The following is a 21,547-nucleotide window of genomic DNA, read 5'->3' on the forward strand; positions in this document are numbered from 1 at the left end:
AAAGAGAGAGAAGAGAGAGACAAACACACACAGACAGATACAAACACACATAGACACACGCACACCTCTTTTATGAGCCTACAGGCCTCCTCTGCAAATTAATGGGTGGGTGAGGTGAAGTGAGTAAGTCTCCTTACTCTAGCTGCCATTTTGTGATTAAAATTGAAAAGTTACAGTGTGTTATGGTTACATTATAGTATGTCATGTTCATTTTATAGTTTGAAGAAAAACTGCCTAAGTCATAGGCATAATCTGCCTAAGTCACTTTTATTAGACAAAAGAAATGATGTTGGGTTTTGTTCTTTTTCCATACTTTTCCTCACTTATACTTAAATGTTCTGTGAAAATATCAATTAAAAATATGCATGTGATATTTAGAAAATTAGTTTTTTCTTGTTTTCCGAAAACACAAAAAAATGACTTAGGCAATTATGCTATCAAGCTAACGTTGTGTAAATTTGTTTGTGTATGTACTTTATATATGTATATATGTAAAACTTTAATAAACATAATGTTGGAAAAAAAAAATGCTGGTGCTAGACTCCCCACAGAAAAAGAGATCTAAATAAACCTGTTTTAGCTTCCATCCATCAGTTGCCAATAAGGTTTAGAATAGATTTCAAGATCATCCTGTTTGTCTACAAACAGGATGATCTTGAAACCTTCATGGTTTGCCTCTTGATCGAGTGCTTCAGACTGTCCCCCACTCTAGATTTAAACTCAGAGCAGAGCAGGTGTTCTGTGTTTGCCCCTGATTGTGGAGCAGCAGTCCACTCACAGTCAAATCTGCTCCCGCCATTGAGTCGTTTAAAACCATAATATCTCCATTGCCTTTTGCAGCCAACTCTGTACCTACTAACATGTATTTCACTTATTTCTTATTTATTCCATTTTTTAATTAGTTTTAATCTATTGTAACTGTTTTACAGCACTTTGGTTGCTATATAAATAAATTTGAGTTGAGCTGACTTACATTTCCACACAGTCCCAGTCATTGTTACCACAGTTCTACTGTGCAATCAAACCAACAAAAGAATGCAGATTTTTACAGTTTCAGCAGTGACATAGCACTGAAAAGGCCATCTCAAAACAGATCTGTTTATGAAGGTGATGGAGCCTGGTGGGAATTCATTGTTTTGCCTCTGTAGTTAGGATTTCTTCTCACCATCAATCCCTCGTTGATATTTCCCAAGACTGGACGAAAGCTGGAAGTTAAGTTCCAGATTTGGCTAATCTGACCTTTTTGTTCAAACCCAACTTGCAGAGTTTTGCATAAAATGTCTGAATCCATTTATTTTTTAAAATGTGAACTGGCCTCAGAGATGCTACTGTTAGCTGTATCTTCTAATTCTTCCTTAACCATGCCAACAAGCTGTGTTGTTGTTTACAGTGGCTCTCACGCAGTGAGCACTTTACAGCACCCCAGCTACATTCTCGCATTCACTCCATTCACTGTGTTCAGTGAGCATATTCTTTTTAGCTCATTCAAGCACAACACTGCAGCACATGACGGTGGTTTACAAGAATACCCAACTACATTACTTACCATCCAGAATGATCCGTTACTGAGATAAAATGTCAGTGAAAGATATTTCACAGGTGAAAAATCTAACCCACCAGAGACAAATTCTTGTGATTGTTATCATGCTGAATTAATGGTTTGTGTGGGTTTTGTGTTTTTCTCCCAGATTTAATTAAAATCCATGCAATAGTTATTGAGATAATTTAACTAAAAACCTAAAATATCTGCTTTATCCTCTAAAAAAAAAAAAAAAAAGACAATCCATACATTTCTAGTGATGTTTCAATATCATTTTCTGAATTTGAAGGACATGGGAAGCCAGGAAATAATAAATAAACTAATTAAACAATTTTGTCACTAACATAGATGGTTTATTTGGACTGATAATTATTAACTTATAATTATGTGTGGGAGTTCAGGCTTTGCAGTAGTGACATTTTTTTCCTTTCAAATAGACTGTGGCACCTCTCCCGCTGGGCTGCTTAAAGAGCCAGAAAGACTAAAACTATTTTTTCAAAAGCTCATGTGCCAACTGAGCCACCAGGACACCTTAGTCACAACGTATTTTTAGCCGGGACCTACAGTCGCCTCAGACACAGTAACACTCACCTGTCTGCTTAGGATCAATATTTCAGCGGTAAACTTGGCATCTACAAACTAGATTGGCTGCCAAGCAGCAGACCAGCTGTCAGCAGCACTCAGCGTGACAATGTGTCTCAGTAAAAGGCTTTAAATCGTGCAAAAGGGCTCACATTACCTCTGTTTAATCACTGTGCATGCGCCGTATGTACTGTGTTGGATTAGCTTACCGGCTTTAATGAAGGAACACTCTACATATCCCACTGTTTTCCCTGAACATTATTTAAATTATGCCAAACCAGATCTGTTATCAGTTTTAACTCTGCATTTAACTTATTGTGCATTTCTTGACTCTTGACACTTGCATATTTAACAGTTTTGTGTGACCTTCCAAGGGACAATAGGTGTTCATAAATGAGCTGTTTTATGACAATTGAGAATCTTTACATCTCACAAATTACATATTTTTATACTGACGGTCATTAAAATGCATTGACCATGTTTTTCTTCTTTTTTCCCCACTTAGATTCACATTTAATGCAAATAATAAAATTGCAGCATTCAAAAGCATGCATTCAGTTTTTTATTATCAATTATCTGAACAGTCATCTGATTATTTTCTAGAAAACTATTACAATGATCTTGTCTCAGCACCCTGTTTGGATTCAGTTTTGTATTTAGAGGCTCCCACAGTGCTCAGGTTATTATCTGCAGCGAGAAGTAGCATAGGTAAGCACATTTAAAAAAATTAAAAAATAAAAGTTAAATACTGCCTGCGTCAAATATGTGCTTTGTGGATCCTTAAAAGTATTTTTATTTATTTTTTCTATTTATCCTTTACTTGTTGAAGGGCAGCAGTTTAAAAAATAAGATCCATATTTCTGCCGGTGTGTGAGCAATGAGTAGGCAGCTCATTGCTGAGCCTCAAAAAGAAATTCTGACTATCTACGGTCTTTTTCAGTCAAGATAATAATGTCATTGGTTTTTTTGAATGTGTAGTTTGGCCCTGATACCTCTCCTTACTACTACTCTAGCTTAAAGCTATAAGTAGATTAAAAAAATGTGTCTAAAAATGCAATGCAATGTGTTTTATATCACTAATCACACACATACTGTAATATTTCCACTCCTGAGGTCCAGTTTAAGACCTTTCGCCCAGCGCGTAATCTGAGAGTTAGTTATTCCAAACAGGTGTGAAACAGGTGGGTGTTTCACTGATCCCAGCAACAGTATGATTTTCTTTTCTTGTCTAATGATTGGCACAGCAGAGCAATGAGACCAGTAAAGTGAACCGCTTTGACGGAGTTTATTTATTCTTTATTTATTCTTACCAACACTTCACATTCCTTCTGCTTGGCATCATAATATAGGGGCTAATAAAACAGTACTGAAACATACATTTTATTTCTTATATAATTATGCTGTAGGTAGTTTTCTGACTCCTCATACAGAGAAGCGTGCAATGTTGAGGGTTTCACTGGACCATGTAAAGTTAATATACATGTTATTTTTTACTAATGCTTATATACTTCTTTTCTGCTAAAAATAGAAGTAGTTAAAGGCACATTTGGAATTCTAAAAGTAGTGTGTGTGAGTTATTTGTCTAAAAGCTTTAAAAATACTGTGAAAGTCAACTCGTGTCAAGGAGAACAAGGTCAGGACAGTAGCAAGTAAGAGATTCAAAATTCTCTCTCAGTGGAGTTTGTTCAGCTGGTGTGTTTGTTTCCAGCCCGTTGCTTTCCTGTACTTGTGTCAGGGTGGTCGTGGATGGATTTCCGTGACAAATTGCCCAAGGTCAGCTTGGGTCAACTTAGTAGGGATTATTTTAGGATCTGGATCTGAATCCTGGAGTTTCTGAAAGGCTACTTAAAGTCAGAGATGGGCATTTTGCATTCTTTTTACAAACACTTGCTATAATATTTAAATAACAAAACCTGTGAGACATCGTCGAGGAGGTATAGGAAACTAATCCAGATCTAGCTAGATATTCTTTTTTCTTCGGAGTCTGTTGGGAATTTTCAACCTTACTTTAGTTATGTAGTGAGCACCTCTTTTTGTTTGCAAAGTGCAAAAAGGTTTAGACATGCTGACCACATCTTTTACCTGCCACATTCACAAATATCACCTACGGCTATAAGTAATTATGTCCATGCTTCCAGGCTGGGAAATAACCATGGCCAGAGGCATTGTGTTTTACGGATCTTTTGTCAATACATCTGTATGTAGGTATTTGCGCGTCATTAATGTGATGCCAAGATACAGTCAACGAATAGTCAACTTAAAAATCTTTACTGACATACATTAAAAACAGTCAGTGGAAACCAAAATCAGTTGCCCTGTGAGGGCTGGATTTAAAATATGAGCCACAGACTAGGGCTGGGCCATATTATACCGTTCACGGTAATACCGGTATAATGTTAGGCAACGATAGGAAAATGAAATATCGCGATAGAATGGGAGTAAAACGCGCATGCGCAGTGCCTTTGTTTTCATACGCACATGGCCGATTGTTGAGTGAAACAGATGAACCAGAATTGGTTTGTAAAAATGGTGCAACTTCAGTGATGTGGAACTGGTTTGGTGTTTGTCCGTCAGATACACGACAAAGCACATTTTTTTGCAGAACATGCAAGCGGCCGTCGTTATTGTCGTATTTGTCGGACTAAGATGCTCTTAAATCTGGGAGTAATCTGGGTCCTAAACTTTGTATGCTTCAGGTCAAACAACACTGCAGCATCACTTAGAGTTAAAAACTGTCTAAATTCTTTCATCTTTAATAAAACGATCAGCATTGCTGCTTTACCAGGTGTAACTATAAAGTTTAACTTCCAGGCATCCATGAAAACAAAAGTTATTACATTTAACGGAGTTAGAAGTTAGCAGGAAGCTAGCGGAAGTTAGCTCGCTAGTTTCGCTAGTTACCTAAGCATGATATAGCATGTTCTGACGGAGAGATTTCTGAAAAAAATTCAAACGTACAGCTCTGCTATCACTTCCAACATAAATGAAGACAGGAAACTAAACAGCATTGACGTTTGTAGGGTTACTGAAGTTGGGCTAGCTGGTATATAATGATGTGCTACGTGATCGCTAACGACACAGCTATGTTAGCATAACATAAACAGTGAAGCTGGAGGACGAACACTAACACTTTTCCACTTATAAAAGTTAACGTGAAGGTTCTTCATGGTTAGAGACAAATGCAATCGCATGGCAGGATACTGTAAACGGACCAAACTTCAGTCAGGAGAACAACTGAGATAATCCATCCACAATACGAGGTTAGTCATTAATATACTGCAACAACATGGGAATAGAGCAGCTGCCAGAGAATTCAACATTAATGAATCAATGGTACAGAAGTGGAGGAAGCAAGAAGAATGAGTTTAATAAAGTTTGATTTATCTGACTGCTTTGTTTCGCTTAATGTGCCTTATAATCCCGTGCACCTTATGGTCCGAAAAATGCGTACTGCACACTGCAGTTTAATGTTGCAAAGCACCTCTTTTTAACTTCAGTGGATATTATACATGGTTATGCTCAGGATATGTCAGCCCATTTCTACTGGAAATGCCTTTTGGTTAAACTTTCAGCAAGGAAGTTACATTTTTATAAAGCTTTAATGTACATAAAAACCAGCTTCTTGTTTAAGTGAAAATAAATGGAAGGTTGTCTTTTTGCGCTAGTAATGTTGTGGAGTTGTATTTTGTCTCGCATAAAATTATATCGCAAATTTTCAAATATATATCGTGATAAATATTTTTGGCCATATCGCCCTGCTCTACCACAGACTATAGACTAAGCTATAGATACAGTGATTCAGTGCATTACATCAATACAATAAAATAATAAATCCATCATTTGCGAATCATAATGTCTTTCACGCATTGTTCAAAGGCCCAACCCTAGAATTAATACGTCTCAATCCATAAACCTCATATTGACAGATATCTGGCACGTTTTATGTCCTGGTGTTGAATGCTGATGTAGATTATGTAACCATGTCCCGCTTGCTGTCAGTTAATCATTTATGTTGTCAACTTTTCACAGCTTATTAGCTTATTATTAACAATACTGCATATTGTGATGACAGTTTTATCTGGATGGCACACAAAAGCTTATCTTTAAAGATAAACAGGCTTTATGCAGGGAGCGTAGGTTTAGTTAGGGTTTTTTTTTTTTGTTCTTTATTGTTGATGCCAATTGCTTGTTGCTTCTTTTTCTTTTCATTTGCCTGTCATTTAATTTCAGTGCATGTTACTTTCTATTACCCTGCAGGCAGACAGCTTCACAAATATCCTTTTATTCACCGCGGTCTGGCTCAGCCTTTAATGAGTCAGGGCTGCAAACCAAACACAGCACTCAGATTAAGTTAAAGCAAACAAACAAAAAAACTAAATTAAAAAAAAAAAAACTTGCACTGCTTCTTATTGTCATCATCTAAAGCAAGCCCCATTGTTTACTGATTGGTCTGACATCCAGCTGCCTCTACAGAAGTATTAATGTTTTTGCTTCAAGTTGTGTTACTCCTGCCGTTGATCAAATAACACAAAAGTAGTAATTAGTAGCATTCATAATGTCTTGTCTTGCATTCATAATGTCTTATTGTCCAGAAAAAACATGCAGAAATTAAATGTTTTTACAGTAAGTATTCGGGAGAGGACCAAAGAGATCTATCCATTTTATCCCACTTTTCCAGTTCAAATGTCTTAGGCCAGAGGGGCGGTGCACCCTGGACTCGTCACCGGGTCACAGGGCTAAAACAGAGTGACACAGACAACAATTCAGACCTATGGTCAGTTTAAAATCACCATGACTTTAGAAGAAAACCAGAGTACCCAGCGAGACAAAGGGAGAACAGAACAGAAACCCCACAGAAACAACTCAGCCCAGACCTTCTTGCTGTGAAGCAACAGTCCTCCGCACCACTGTCTGCTCCACTGCTGTGCAGCGTACCAACAGATGCAGATGTGCAGCTGGATATCTGTAGTTATTAAGCCAGCAGAGCATTGTCGATTTCCTGTTGTTGAATAGATATATTTTCTTTATTCATTTTGGTTGGTGTTAAGTTAGTCTTAAATTGAATTCTGAGTGGCTTTAAAAAAAGTCTTTAAAAATCTTACATCTAACTCTTCATAAGACATACAATCCCTGTTAATAAACTGTAATAACATGACAGCATGCTCTTAAAAAGAAACACCCTTTTCTTTGTAAGAATTTAACAAAAGTTAACAAAGAATCTGGTCTGGAAAGCCCGAAATCCTCTTATAAATCCCTGATGTTGATCTTCAGGCTGGATAAGCAGTGCTGCATGGCATCTTGGCTTCTTGGCAAGTTCTCAGAGTTGTACAGAGACCAGTAAGACCGTCCATCTGCTTTTGTGCAGCTTGGATTCTGATTGAAAATCCAGTCAAGGTGCTCAGCCAACAGAACATGAAGGATAGGAGTAGCAAAGTCTACCTTTGAATGCTGTGTCTCTCTCCTATAATGTCTCTGGGAAAAGTACTGTACCTACATAGGCCATCACTTCATGCTTCTTAGTGCATGAAGAGATCTTTGATGTGATGGCTGATGGAGGTCAGCGGTGGTCAAGAAGGCGTAAATGAAGCGAAAGTGGGCCTGACTCTCATTTTCTCAGAGACCAGTGCATATGCAAGATGGTTCATTGACACAGACACACACACGCACGCACGCACACACACACAGACACACACACACACACACGCGTTTTGAGAGGTTCAACCTGTGACATAAACAGAAGAGCGCCAGCTAAAATCCTTCTGTTCATTCTCTTTCTATATTTATTTGGCTCTTTGCTCTCACATGGACATTTTATGAGATCAAGAAACACACACACATACGCACACACACTCACACGCTGAACACAATATCGAAGCTGCTTGTTGCCACTAGATTAATCCTGCCTCTTCGTCTCTTCCGTCCTCCTCCTCCCCGGTTTTTACCTTAGTGATTAAACCACACAGAGGACTTGAAACGGGGTGGTTTTTTTGCAGCAAAACATCTGAGACTAAATATGAAAAGACTGACAAGAAACATAAAATCCCACAACTGAAACTGAAACTGAGGATTGTGCTGTTTTAGCCACTAAACTGACCAAATCCGGTCGTTTTTGACCACATTACATTTTGTACAGTAGTATAGGTATTGATCACCTATACTGTTTTCTGTAATTATGACAGATTTTGTAAAATATTATAATTTCATTAATTATGATTTTCAATAGGGGATGAACATTTGCAAAACATGTTTGTTGCCGTGATACATTTGGCAACTCTCTGCCCGTGTCAATGATTGCCGCTACCACTTCACTGAAGTTGGTGTCTTCCATGCAAACTACAGGCAACCACAGCAATCTGCTAATGACCGGAGGCTGCCAGGGGTCACCCACTGGCCTGGTAACACACATTTAACAGATTTCGGATACATTTTTATGAGAAAAATTATCACAACATCACATAGAAATCACCCCGCTTGGTCACTTGGACAAAAAATGCCTGCACTTAATTTGCAAAAGCCCAGTTTAATATATATTTTGAATACAGCAGTGCTTTTGAATTGTCTTGTATTGAGTGTTGTGTGCTGCTGGTTATTTTTCTGTGACATCGTGCATGTCTGCTAGGAGATTACTGACAGCAGGACAAACAGTCTGAGTTGATGTCCATGCATCTATGTCACAAAGCAGTCGCCCACATTTTGTGGGAGAAATGATTAACCATTCCTTCATTCCTTTAACAGCCTTCATCAAATCCTCAGTGCACATAAAAAAAACTAATTTCAACAGTCCGACACGCTGCCTTTGTGTGTTATTTAAGCTTTCACTACACCTCAGCATAGGAGTGTGTAGTCTGGGATTCAAATACACACATGTCCTCCTGAAACACACACACGTTCACAAACATAATCAGATCAACGTGTTTTCCTCAGAGCCTGTGGGTAACAGCGGGGAGAGAGGAGTGGATGGATGGAGGGATAAATGATAAACTCTCTGCATTTATTTAATCCTCTGTTCCCACCCATCCCATTCTGCGCCTTTTTCAGAGGCAGAAGCAGGATGAGGAGGGAAGGAGTTTGATATGAGCTCAAAAGAGAAACAGTAAATTCATGAGAATGTTAGTGTCCCCATTCATCCCTGTTCCCCATGCATTAATCAGCCCTGATAAAGGCTGTCAGCTAACCTGCTGTGCCACCGTATACTGCTGGCTCATGCTTGTCTGCTCCCGTTTTGGTCATCCAATGCACGGGGTGATTTTTGTTGCTATTACAATTCATTAACATCAATTTAAAATGTCTTAGACGGTTTGTTAACCAGAGCAGCCTTTTAGTTTTCAAGTTTGAAGTGAGCTCTGTGTCAATCCAGCCTGTTTTATCGGGAAAAGCACGAGATGGGAGGGAGCCAGCACAGCAGATAGACGGATAACGGGATGGAAAATAAGAACAGGAATAATCAAGTTGCCCAAGCTGGTGTGTTTTTGGCTGCAGGCCATCAGCTTTGTGGTTCATCTGTTTGATGCTGTTTCTACATGTGGAGGTGTTTTTTCTGTCTTAATGACAGTTATGCTGATGGTAAGCAATTTAAGAAGCTTCATAGAGATGAAAACATGCCACAAGTTTGTGAGTATATAAATTATATAACCCACATATATATATATATATATAACATACACATTAACTTTTAAATTATAGACAACAAACTACTTTCATGATTTCTCAGAGGTACGTGATCAAAATATCTGATCTATTCTGAAGTGTTATTGCATACACTGCATCAAAGTCATGCCACTGTTGCATTTTGGAAGTGACATATGATGATAAAAATGATTGTTTGCTTTTAACCTTTACATTTTATTTATAATTTATAAATTTAATTATAATTATCTACAAGAACATTAGTGACTTAGTAGCTCAACTGGCTCATAAGCCATCAAACTGTACAGGTTATTGTAACATGTAAAATACAGAAAGAAAGTTAGAAATCATATCCAAGACAAGTTAACCTTACTTTACTAAAATCTGAGGAGAAGCAGTTCTTGAAAAAAGGGAAAAGCCCCGTGTAAAATGACAAATATGAGCTTTTCTTGAACGCAGTGTCGGGCAAGACCCATTAGGTGATAAACTTATGCAAGTTTAATGAAAATATGAAAAATAATGTGGATTGAATAATGATTCTCATGAATTGTGGAGGGATTGACTGATGACGAAGGCCTTGTCATCACATAAATTCACTGACTTTTAGTCAGTGCCTTGACTCACAAACACAAGGAGAGATTGTTATCATTCTTGACATCTGGTCAGCTGCCAAGTTGATTACGTATAAAATTCTTTCATTGTCTTCACTATATATGTTACATTAGTTTGGAGCAATTTAAATTTGAGCTACGCTGGCTGGCAGAGGCATAAAATCTTAAGTGATAACTCTCATTTAAAAACTAAAAACTTACGAATGTTTTGTTTGTCAAACGTTCACAGTGTGTTTCCCTGTAGATGATGAAAAAGATAGAAAAAAGCAGTTTTGCTGTTAAGGTGAGGCTTTTAGCTTTCAAATAACTTACAGTTTGTCAGATTTGATTCTTTGGACCACTGCAGCCAGATTACAGCAGCAGTGGGTTTGAGCAATATCTCAATTGCTTTGGAGTCCAGTGACAACAACAGCAAAGGGACGTAGAAATAAAGAAATACTGATAATAGCTTTGCAAATCTGTCATCAGGGAAGAGCTGTTGTTTTTTGGATGACTGCAATTTTACCTGACATTTTACCATATTCTTGTATATATTTGCACTACTGTTTCTGCAGCATGGCAGCTACAAAATGTTTAAGAAGAGTGAAAAGTTTTGAGTTTTATGAGCTAAAATAAGGTTAAAGAATGGCTAAAATAAAGAAAACAACAGAGTCAGGTTTAAAAAGGCAGACATAGTCACAGGTCTGTGACAGCTCACAGCATTACTCACTCCTCTTTGTCAGCCTCCACATCTCTACTTTCTATCACCATACTGCTTTACGATTACAAAGGGATTGTAGTTACAGTTTGGTCAGGACCACTACATTCAAAGGAAAATTGCTGTTTCTGTGTGCAGCAGTACAGCTCTGTTTAGGGACTTCCTGTGAATGGTGTGAATGGAGAGATGTGGTAATTAGTGGAAAACCAGGCTTGGTGCATCTAGAGCTTTTCTTCAGGTGCTGCCTCGGCTCTTACAGTGACAGCAAAGGGTGAATGAAGACATTAGAAATAAGGCTGATTGCTTTTCCAGCTACTGTAAACTTGTGAGAATGAACAAGAGAGAATTGAAGCCCCTCAGTAATAAAACCTGGGCAGAGAGCTGTTGTCAAAGCCTGACACTGCCAGGACCTGTGGACAGATGAAAGGAGTGGAGCATAGGCTGTAATCAACTCAGGGCTCTATAACACACACATGCACACACACATACACACACACATGGGGCCACCCAGGCTGCTTCCCAAATCTTTTACTGAGATCTGAAGACTAAAAACGCACCTTTGTTCTCCCTCTGAAGTGAGCGAGTATGTATATCATTTATATTATATCATTTTCACATTTTGTATGATGGTAGATAGCAATAACAGCTCGATCTGATTTAATTTAGGTGAAAATCGTGTCGTGGTCAAAGTCACAACAAATGTGAAAATCAGTAAAAGCCTCTTTCACTCACAATTTTTTTTAAGGTTCGTCTTCAAACTTCAGAACAATACACCAGGCCTTGTTGGACGTAAAGACCTAGGTTGGCTAAGCATTTGATTCATTGTTAGCCCAATGTTCATGTCATTATTAGGGATTTCAGTATTACTAATGTCATTAGGGTGAAATAACCACAAATGATCTATAAAATATTACTGACTGAAAATTATCAAGTTTTAGTATAGCCCTTGTCTTTCTGGTGGAGTTGCATTCTCTGAATGCTTTTGTTCTTCTTTTGGCTCCCACTCAGTTCATCTACACTATGCTTCTGTGTCTTTTTAATCGGTCTGAATTGGTATAGAGAACTGTGCAAAAGTCTTGAGCTATCCTTAATTTCTTTATATATTGCTTCCAGAAAGTCAGACTTCCTTGTCATTTTTTGAAGTTGTCTTGAGCAACAGCTGTCTAGCCTTTTGAAGGTCTTTCAGAGATTTTCTTTGGATATTGGCTGCTTTTTCAATGCAAGCTCTGCAATAGTTTGGGGCTGATTATTATTATTATTATTATTATTATTATTATTATTATTATTATTATTATTATTATTATTATTATTATTATTATTCCCAAGTGCACTGGCAATGCAGCCAAAGCATATCTGGAAAGAAAAACAAACAATGAAACACTACCAGTCATGGAGTGGGTCAGTCCATGACTGATTGAAGCAGCGTGGGATCATTTTGACAATGAACGCGACAAGATTTGAAGATTTGAATTTAATGTTGAAGAATCAAGGTGGTCACCAAATACTGAGTTTGTTCGAACTCTGTTTTTGCTTTATTTAGTGTATTTTCATGAATGCTTGGACACATGTCAATGAATTGCTCCACATTTACGATTATTTTAGCAAAACACAGAATTGAGGGGTAGCTTAAGACAGTGCACAATACCGTACTGTGATGCTCATAAGGTGTCTTTTTGGCTGATTTATAGAAATGTCTCAGCAGGGTCTTAATTTGCTTTTCGTTTTAGCATGAGCTTACTCATGCTAAAATGCAAAAATAAATCTCACGCCTTGTGTTGAATGAATTGTTGTTGTTGTTGTTTTTTTAAAATCAAGCTGCTCTTTTCCTTCTTGTTTTAAAATAAAAACATCTAAAGGGCCATAAAATCACTGTATTTTGTTAGTAAGGCTTGCCTTAAACCTCTGAGATTGAAGTGCATTCATGGTATTGACTTTATTTCAGTCTCACTGAGTGCAGTGGCTTTATTTTCCATATAATACAGCATGCAAACATATAGTGGGAAACAGAGATGGTCTATTATTTTATCTGGATGCAGACGCTGAGCCCATTGCAAGGATGAGATATATATATATATATATACTGGTGGTGTGGGGGTGGTTTTGATAACATAGCAAGCTAATGAATCTCTCAGACTCCAGACATAGCTTCTTTGTCGATAACATTTAAACAAGTGGGAATAGACTGTCACCAAAAAAGGAAAGGTAGAGGAGTGAAAAATAGCCCAAAAAAAGAGAAGTACCTTTGTATTGTAAGCAGCTAAATAATCCAAATAGTCAGTCAGTCTGGACTAATGAATGCTAATTGTTTGGAACATATGTCTTTGTAACAGGGGACTCAACTCAACTGGTTCCAATGTTTGCAATGGAAGGTTTCTGAGGGACTGTGTCATTTTACAGTTAAATTGCTGTCCTGCAGAAACATCATCATTATTTGCAGGGGAATTTATGAGTTCTAATTTTAAAACTAGGGGGTTCTGGTTAGACTCTGAGTGTAGGAAGATGGGTGAATGTGAATTTTTATTTAATGTCAATTTCTGCATATTTAGTCAGCAACAGATTTGATATTTTTGGTGGTTTATAACAGTTAATTGTTATACTATCACCAATTTTACATAATTGCCAATTTGAATCCATTCGGTGCAAACTGATAACAGAATGATTCTGTCTTATTACAGTTTCAATGCATTTTTGAAACACTAAAGACGCTTGAAAGACTGTAACAGACTGTGATTAATCACAGACCTGGTCTCTGTCTTCAAAGGAACCATTTTGAAGGGAACAATTCATCAACCACTGTTTTTCCCAGTGTGACTGTAGCATTAGTATGTTTTTTTTAGGGTGCAACCACAACCATACCATACCTTGAAATCTTAGCTCATTAAACAACTTGTTAGTAAGTCCAAAAAGTTTCTTCTTAGGTTAACATATTGGCCAAATATGAAGGTATTCTAATCTTTAATTCTGTGATCCAAGCAGGGGTCACTGTGTCTGTCAGAGCTAAACTATTTATGCAAATAATATAGAAATCACATCACATCCAACCAGCGGAGAAAGAAAGCCCAGCATCCCCCCTACTCAATGTTTGTGTGCCTGAGTATTCACGGGTTAAAGGCCAAAGAAATGAGCTACAATCTGACTTTTTGTTGTATTCATTTTTCCTGAATTTCCATAAAAAGGTTAAGATGAATGAAAGTATTATGCACCAGAAACAGATTGCATTACTCCTTCTTTGTGTTGTGTTAAAGAACCAGAAGAACAACGCACTCAGAGCTTACAGTAAACTAATTGCATCCAGATGGTGCTCATTGTTCAATTAGATGAGTCTGTACTGTTTAGTTCTTGTAACACAGTAACAACGCATATAGTCAAGTCAAGTCAAGTCAAGTTTATTTATAGAGCACATTTAAAAACAACCAAGGCTGACCAAAGTGCTGTACAGTAAATACAGATAAAAATACAATAGAACACAATTTCGTAATAACACCTCGCTGATAAAAATAAAATAAAAATATATAAAACAAATAAATTAAACCTTTCTAAAAGCCAATGAAAAGAGGTGAGTTTTAAGAGCGGTTTTAAAAGTTTCTAGGCTTTTGGAGAGTCTGACGTGAGGAGGTAAACTGTTCCACAGTCTGGGTGCAGCCACAGCAAACGCCCTCTCTCCCTTTGTCTTTAATTTATACCTGGGAACATCTAAAAGCATCAGGTCGGCTGACCTCAAAGATCTCCTGGGGCGATAAGTACTAAGGAGTTCTGACAGGTAAGAAGGTGCAGTGCCATTTAAAACCTTAAAAGCCAGCAATAAGATTTTAAAATCAATCCTAAAGGCAACTGGGAGCCAGTTATAAACAAACTCTCACTAGTTGTCACGCGCTTTTATGCCGCATCTGTATTTGCAGTAGTTGCCACAGTAACTGGTTAATTATCAAGTCAGAGTGCAGAAAGTTGGCTTTCATGCCAGCTAAAAATACTTGGCTTCCAACAAAATTTTACTTTGGATTTAGATCTATGATAAATATATGTCATCCCTCCAGTGTTTGGCGCTACTTTAGGCATGCATTTGCGTATTGCTGAGCAACAGTGACTCTGTTTTAGGAGTAGGATTTATTAAGTGTGTATTCCAAAAGAAGTGATGCGCAAACTATTCCCCCATGGAGAGTCTTCAAATGATTGTAAAGCTGATTTTTCTGCTCGCTGAGTCTGTTTGGTGAATTACACGGTGCTCTAAAAACCAAATGCAGCTAATGATTCCCAGTAAATCAGATTCTCTGTTAAATTAAAATGTGTGCGTTAAGCCATGCATCACTGCAAATTAAGCTAATAAAAGCTGGTTTTGGGAATTGATGGCATCTATTCAGTCCTTTAATGGTAACATTTAATGTCACTGGCTACTCTGGTCCTGCAGAACAGAGAGAGAGAGAGACAGATGTCAAGGGGAGTAAATAAGTGTGTATAAAACAATGAGAACAAATGCATTATTTAAGACTACAAGTTTTTGAAATAAAGGTACTTTACAATGAAACTGAATATTAAGCTAATTTGGATCATGTTCAAATCAACGAGTTATTAATTAAAACCAGAAATGACTAAAGTACATTTTGACATTTTAGCTCAACTGACTGTTGAGCAGTCACCGATCTTTGGGAAGCAAGAGGCACTTTCACACGTTCTTTTAGACGTATTTGATGTTGACTTTTAGGCCATGCATCTGTTCTTTTATATTTTTGAAGAATTGTCCCCGAGCATGATGTGTTTTCTTTTTCTGGTGTTATTCGTATGATAGAAATATGGAGGGATTCAAATGTTAAAATCTGAAAAAACTGCACTGAGTGGCCTCTTCTTTAATTTAACAGTGTTGACAAGCTGCAAAAAGCATGTGCATTAAAAGCTTACCCAAAAAAAGGAGCAGAAAATATGTACAGTCTGCAGTGAGTCTGCTTCACGCGTTTAATATTTTCTCCCCCTTATCCAGCGCCAGAAAGACAAGTCACGACAGGATCCTTCAATTAAAATCAGATGGTGTTTATTTGGTGAAATGCTAACAAAGTTGATCCACAGATCACAGAATCTGCATTAAATAAAGACCAAATTTTGTAGTTTACTCACCGGCTCAAACCTATCTTAACAGCGCCGCTGCTTACGCTGCCACAGAGCATCCCGTAATTAGCTGGCGGATTAAGGTGCACCTTACAGTTTAGCAGATCACAGCCGCACATTATAATTAAAGTAATTAGACCTCCTATCTCTCTCTCCGTGCTTCGGTAAATTCTCTCCCAGAAAATGAATAATATTGAGGCAGCTGAAATGAGATGGCACAGTGCCTTCCCCCCCCCCCCCCCCATTTGCAAATATGAAACTTTCAGATGATGTTGCGGGGAAAAGCTGCGATGTAGCGCACAGTAGAAGTGTGAGGTGGCACTTGAGGAAGCTGATACTAATGTTGGATTCAATCTGAAAATAGATGGTCTTTATGAGAAGTAACCCCAGCACTACCATACTGATTATTTGTATTTGCAAGTCATTTCCTGTTTTATTTTGTAATTCCTCCTGCTAGTGTCACCACCTGTCGGTGTCAGTATTAGCTCCATTTTAATTGATTGGAAATTCAAACACATATAGTTGCGACACACGTAAATAAAAGTTGACAAAACAAAATAGCACAATGTGGGAAAATGATAAAAAAGAAACATGTAAAGTTAAATGGAATATAATTTAAAAAAAATGTAAGATAAAAAGAAGCTTAATGACTGGAAAAAAACATACAAAAGTACAATAAAATTCAAAGACTATGATAACATTCAATTCAGCAAAATAGTTAAATAAAATAAAACAAACCAGACAAATGTAGTAAAAGTAAATGCAGAAAACGACAGATGCCTGAGGCTGCATTCTGGCCTCCTGACATCCACCAGCAAAACTCGACAACCGCCCCGAAATTCAATAAAACTTCTAACTTGGGCAGTATGCACATTTCCAAATACCTTTAAGACAATAAATAACAGCTCTGAACTTTTAAAATAGTAGCTAGCAAGAGTGTCCCTGTAAGTTGATCACTGTTTTTCCTAGACAGGTGAAAAAATACAAATGAATTTTGAAATATACTTGCACGACTCACAAACTGAAGTCTGCATGGGAGGAGTAAGTAGTCTGGTTTCTTATCGTTCTGCAAATTTTAAGCTGCAAATATTGATTTTTATATCTTGTTAACTACCGGATCATCTTTTCATTCTGATCAAGCTACTCGCTGCTTTATATTCTTCATGTTCATTTTCTCGGACTGTTTTTGGATTTCTGGCCTCTTGTCTGCTCCTCACCTGCTTAGTTTACCCGATTGACTGCTTCCCCTGTGCCTGATCTCAAGCTTGCTTAAAGAGATTTGGATTGGGTTTGTATGCTGGTCTTCTATCACTGACATTATTAAGGAAATTTTCTAAATTAATGAAAAACTGTTTCCTCCAGAAAAAAATGATCAACTTCCCCTAATAGCCGTCAATTGCAGTGAATGAGTCAATGGGTTTAACTCATTCACTGCCAATGGCTGGCAGTGAATGAGTTAACTGTGACATGGCATGGATGACATAAAATTCTACAAGATAAGTAAAAAAATAGGAGTAATGTAAACCAATGCATGATACGGCCACAGGCTTATATTCCAAATTAGAAATTAAATTTCCATTTTGACTAAGATTAAATTCTAATGAGTGCAGGAAGATAATGATAATTATCTAGCAATGTTCCTCACTGCAGCTCGGGAGGATTTGGCACTCATGTCTCATCACATATTGCTTAGCCAAGTAGTATTTAAAGCCGTTATAGCGGATATCACATTGGAACGCCACGAGATTGTACATTATACTCTACTCAGACCTTTGTTCTTTCACAACTCACTGACCACAAGCAAGACGGTGCTGGGTCAGTGGTTAGAATAGCTGCCTCACATCATCATTTCCTGTTTTATTTTCTAACTCTGTCTTTTTACACTGTCACTTTAACCTTGTGTCTTTCCTTCCTTTGTGATTATTTGCTTTGTATCACCTGTTTTTTAGTTAATCAGTCACTCTATAAATATACAGTCTGTCTTTCACCTCCCACTTGCCAGATTGTTTTTGCACAAGTTTTCAAGTTCGTAATCATGGCCTCATATTTTTTTGCTTATGCTTTCTTGTATGTTTTTTCAGCTTTATATTCCTGCTTCATTTGCATCCGGGATTCCTTGTGTTTCTTCCTCATGTTTATGTTGCCCTATTGTTTTTACATCTTGTGATCCTCCTGTTCCTCTAGTTTTGCTTCATGTAGCCCATCTTGTCTTTTACCTCCTGCTGTTTCTCATATTCTTCCTTGTGTACTGCCTCATTATCTAACTGATCTCTTTTGTGCATGACTTTTTGGCTTGGTTGTAGAAATGTTGCTTCTTGTCCTGTCCCTGCTGGATTTGCTTCTCTCTCTGACTGGTCTCCTATGTATAACCATGTGTCACATGCATGGCATCACTTTTTTATACTCATGTTTTTGTGTTTAACTTTTGATCTTTGACATTGTTTTTATTATACAGCAAATTATGAACTCCAGTTACAGTTTTCAGTTGCATATGATGGTCCTCATCAGCTAATGTAAGTGAGTCACGTGTCATAAGATGATCTACAAGTGGAACATTATAACTAAACATTATAAATAAATAAAAAAGTATTATTAAATAGTAGTAAAAATGTCTTCTTCTCTCCATTTCTGTAGCTTAACTAAAAAAAGATGACATAAGAATTAAGACTCAGGCAGAGGGAGATTGGACAGGGGACAAAGAGAGAAAATAAAGCAGGCTTCCCATCAACATAATAATTATAGTTTGTTATGCAGCAGTAATAATGAAGTTAATTGCTTGCAAAACCCATTTTTCCACTAAACTGACTACCTTCTGCAGCAGCCCACTGACTAAAAGGCTTCTGCCACTGAAATGACACATCAATAGTTATTGGAGCAATTAAATGCCAGATCCCACCCACTGACCTTTTTCCAAACCATTAACGATCTTATTCCCAAGTGTGCAGAAATCAATACATGGGTACCGACATGCAGTCGCTCATATCTGCACTGTGTTATTTTTGAACTTTAATTCAAAATCAGAAATTAAAGCATGAAGCAGTTAACATTACTAATTAAAATGTGCATTCATATTTTTACACTTTGAGGTTGATCGTTAGCTTCACCTGGCACAAAGGCTTGAAATTTGAATTAAGTGGTAACCATGTTAATGTAGTTTACTTGGTTTCACCTCTAAATCTCCTTGATGTTTTTATATTTACACTATTGTTCTGTTTTTAAATTTTAACACATATTGCATGACCATGTTTCTATGTATCATATTATATAAACAGTCAACAGTGATTTATATCTATAAGCTGTTAATTGTCTTAATCAGTATTACCAGAATAAAAATAAAAATGATTAAACTTTTTTTAAATGAGAAATAAAACAAATAAAATATATCATTGAACATTAGGAAGAGGAATCTCGCTTCTATATAGAAAATTGGCATTTAATGAAAAGAATGAAGAGAATGAGGAATATATACTGTATTTCTTTCTGTTTTTGTGCATTTCCCAACACATTTCAAGCTTTCCTTCACGTGCTTACACACCAACTGAACTCCTAAGACAAAGCTCTGAAGCTACAAGGTGGGAAATGACTACCGGCTTGCATTAAGGTAGTGTAATGGTGGTCATTAGACATCATCATTATCATCAAAGTCTCGTCAGCTGATGGAAAAACCCGATAAGAGAGATTAGGTGTGTGTGTGGATAGCTGGCAGTTTTTCTTAGTGGCCATTAGATCCTTTGAAGTTGCTAAAACTCCAAGAAGAAGCAGCATCTTTTTACCCTTTTATGTTCTTTCCCTCACTGAGTCGTTGGGAATCCAATGACAACGGTACAAAATTTTAGAAGCTGTCCTTTTCACTTCCTGCTTTGGGCACAAACAGTTCCAAGTCTTGTTTGTTTGGTCTGTAGGTGATATTTAATACTTTTGTTGCAAATACTAACAATCCGCTTTATTATGGGAGTTTATTTTGGCAGCTTTCATCCTGCCAGTTCAAAGACTTCAGCTGAATCTTGGCCTTAACAATCCCCGTTTCATTTGGCAAAGCCTGATGGACTTTTCACTTTTATTTTCTGTGGAAGTTTCACTCAAAGTCATTTGAACTTGCTGCAGTGCTATTACTCTGTCTTTGAATAGACACGAGCCCCCCAGAAGTATTCTTTTGTCATCCTAAGCTTCTCCATCATGTCTTTAAGCTTAGTATTGTGTCCAGGACTCCAAATATTGCAAAGCTTCAGGAGGTTAAAGCTATACATTAAACACTTGTGAGCCACACTTTGATGGACTTACTCAGTTTGGTTGGCTTCTGAGAGCCAGAAGTAACTAATGAAGTCGGGCTTAACAAGTGGATTACCTCAATGAAGACAATGAATATTTACCTTTGTAGTTTCAGGTGCATCCAGTTTCTATAAAATTCTCTCTGTAAAACTGTATGAGACAAAAGCAGAACAGTTAAATATTATGTCTTTATACCCCTAAAAATGTACATCTTTTGATGTTATGTCATTAAGTAGCTTTGCATTGCAGTCTTACTAATTAGAAGCAGCATTACAGAAGTATTCAGCACCGGTGCAGTTGTTCTGAACTCCAGGATCAAACTACGTGAAGCGCTGCTCTACATGCATACGCTACAGAACCCTTTCTTCCTACTGGCACTGGGAACCAAGCAACAAAAGCCAGTGCCCAGGATCTTCCAAACATATTTTTTTGCATCTCTGCAAGTTGTACACAATCCAATCTTGGCAGCAGAGCCAATAAATAAATAAATAATGTCTAAAAATAGCACTCACAAGCAATTTAGAGTGACAAAATTTGAGGTTTGAGTGTGGTGGGGAAGTGAAGATGAAACAGCATAGTTTGCTTTGATCACCCCAGAATCTTGTCCCTTTCAAGCTAATTAAAAAGTAAAGACTCACCTCCCCTGCCATATTGCCTCCAGCTGCTGTTGGTCCAATGAAATTTTGATTTTTTTTTCTTCAGAGTTCTTATTGTCTGAGTTTTAATTGTGGGGACACTTTTAAACTTTGCACTCCCTGAATCTCAGTCTGACTTTGGAAAATCTAAACTCTTTAAAAAGTGGCATTGCAGTCATTAAATTGGTGTGTGTGTGTATGTGTATATATGTGTGTGTGTGTGTGTGTCATGGCAATATGTGCATCCTGGACACAACCACTGCAGCTACTATAACTTCCCCAAAGGCAATATCAAGTGCAAGGGGTTTACTGGTTTGTGGGCAGATTTTTTTCAACATGACATTCATGCATGCATCTCAAGGTGCAAGGTGCAGTCACAGTTTTTATAGGTGTGCATTTGAAATAAAACGATTGAATTTAAAGTGTAATGAGTGTTGTCCAGCCCATGAATCTTGACGTCAGATGATCGATCTGAAAAAAAAAGAAAAAA

At 37.4% G+C, this 21,547-nt stretch overlaps 1 protein-coding gene across 3 annotated transcripts in view; it reads left to right on the forward strand.

Annotated features, from left to right (window-relative positions):
- fam184ab (family with sequence similarity 184 member Ab) overlaps positions 1-21,547 on the forward strand; it is a 221,857-nt gene that overhangs the window by 64,398 nt on the left and 135,912 nt on the right. The gene's annotated exons all lie outside the window — the stretch shown is intronic.

The sequence above is a fragment of the Mchenga conophoros genome, linkage group LG15 (assembly GCF_057382185.1).
Source record: "Mchenga conophoros isolate Kocher_MC1m ecotype Shallow Benthic linkage group LG15, M_conophoros_male_GT1.1, whole genome shotgun sequence".
NCBI lineage: Eukaryota > Metazoa > Chordata > Actinopteri > Cichliformes > Cichlidae > Mchenga > Mchenga conophoros.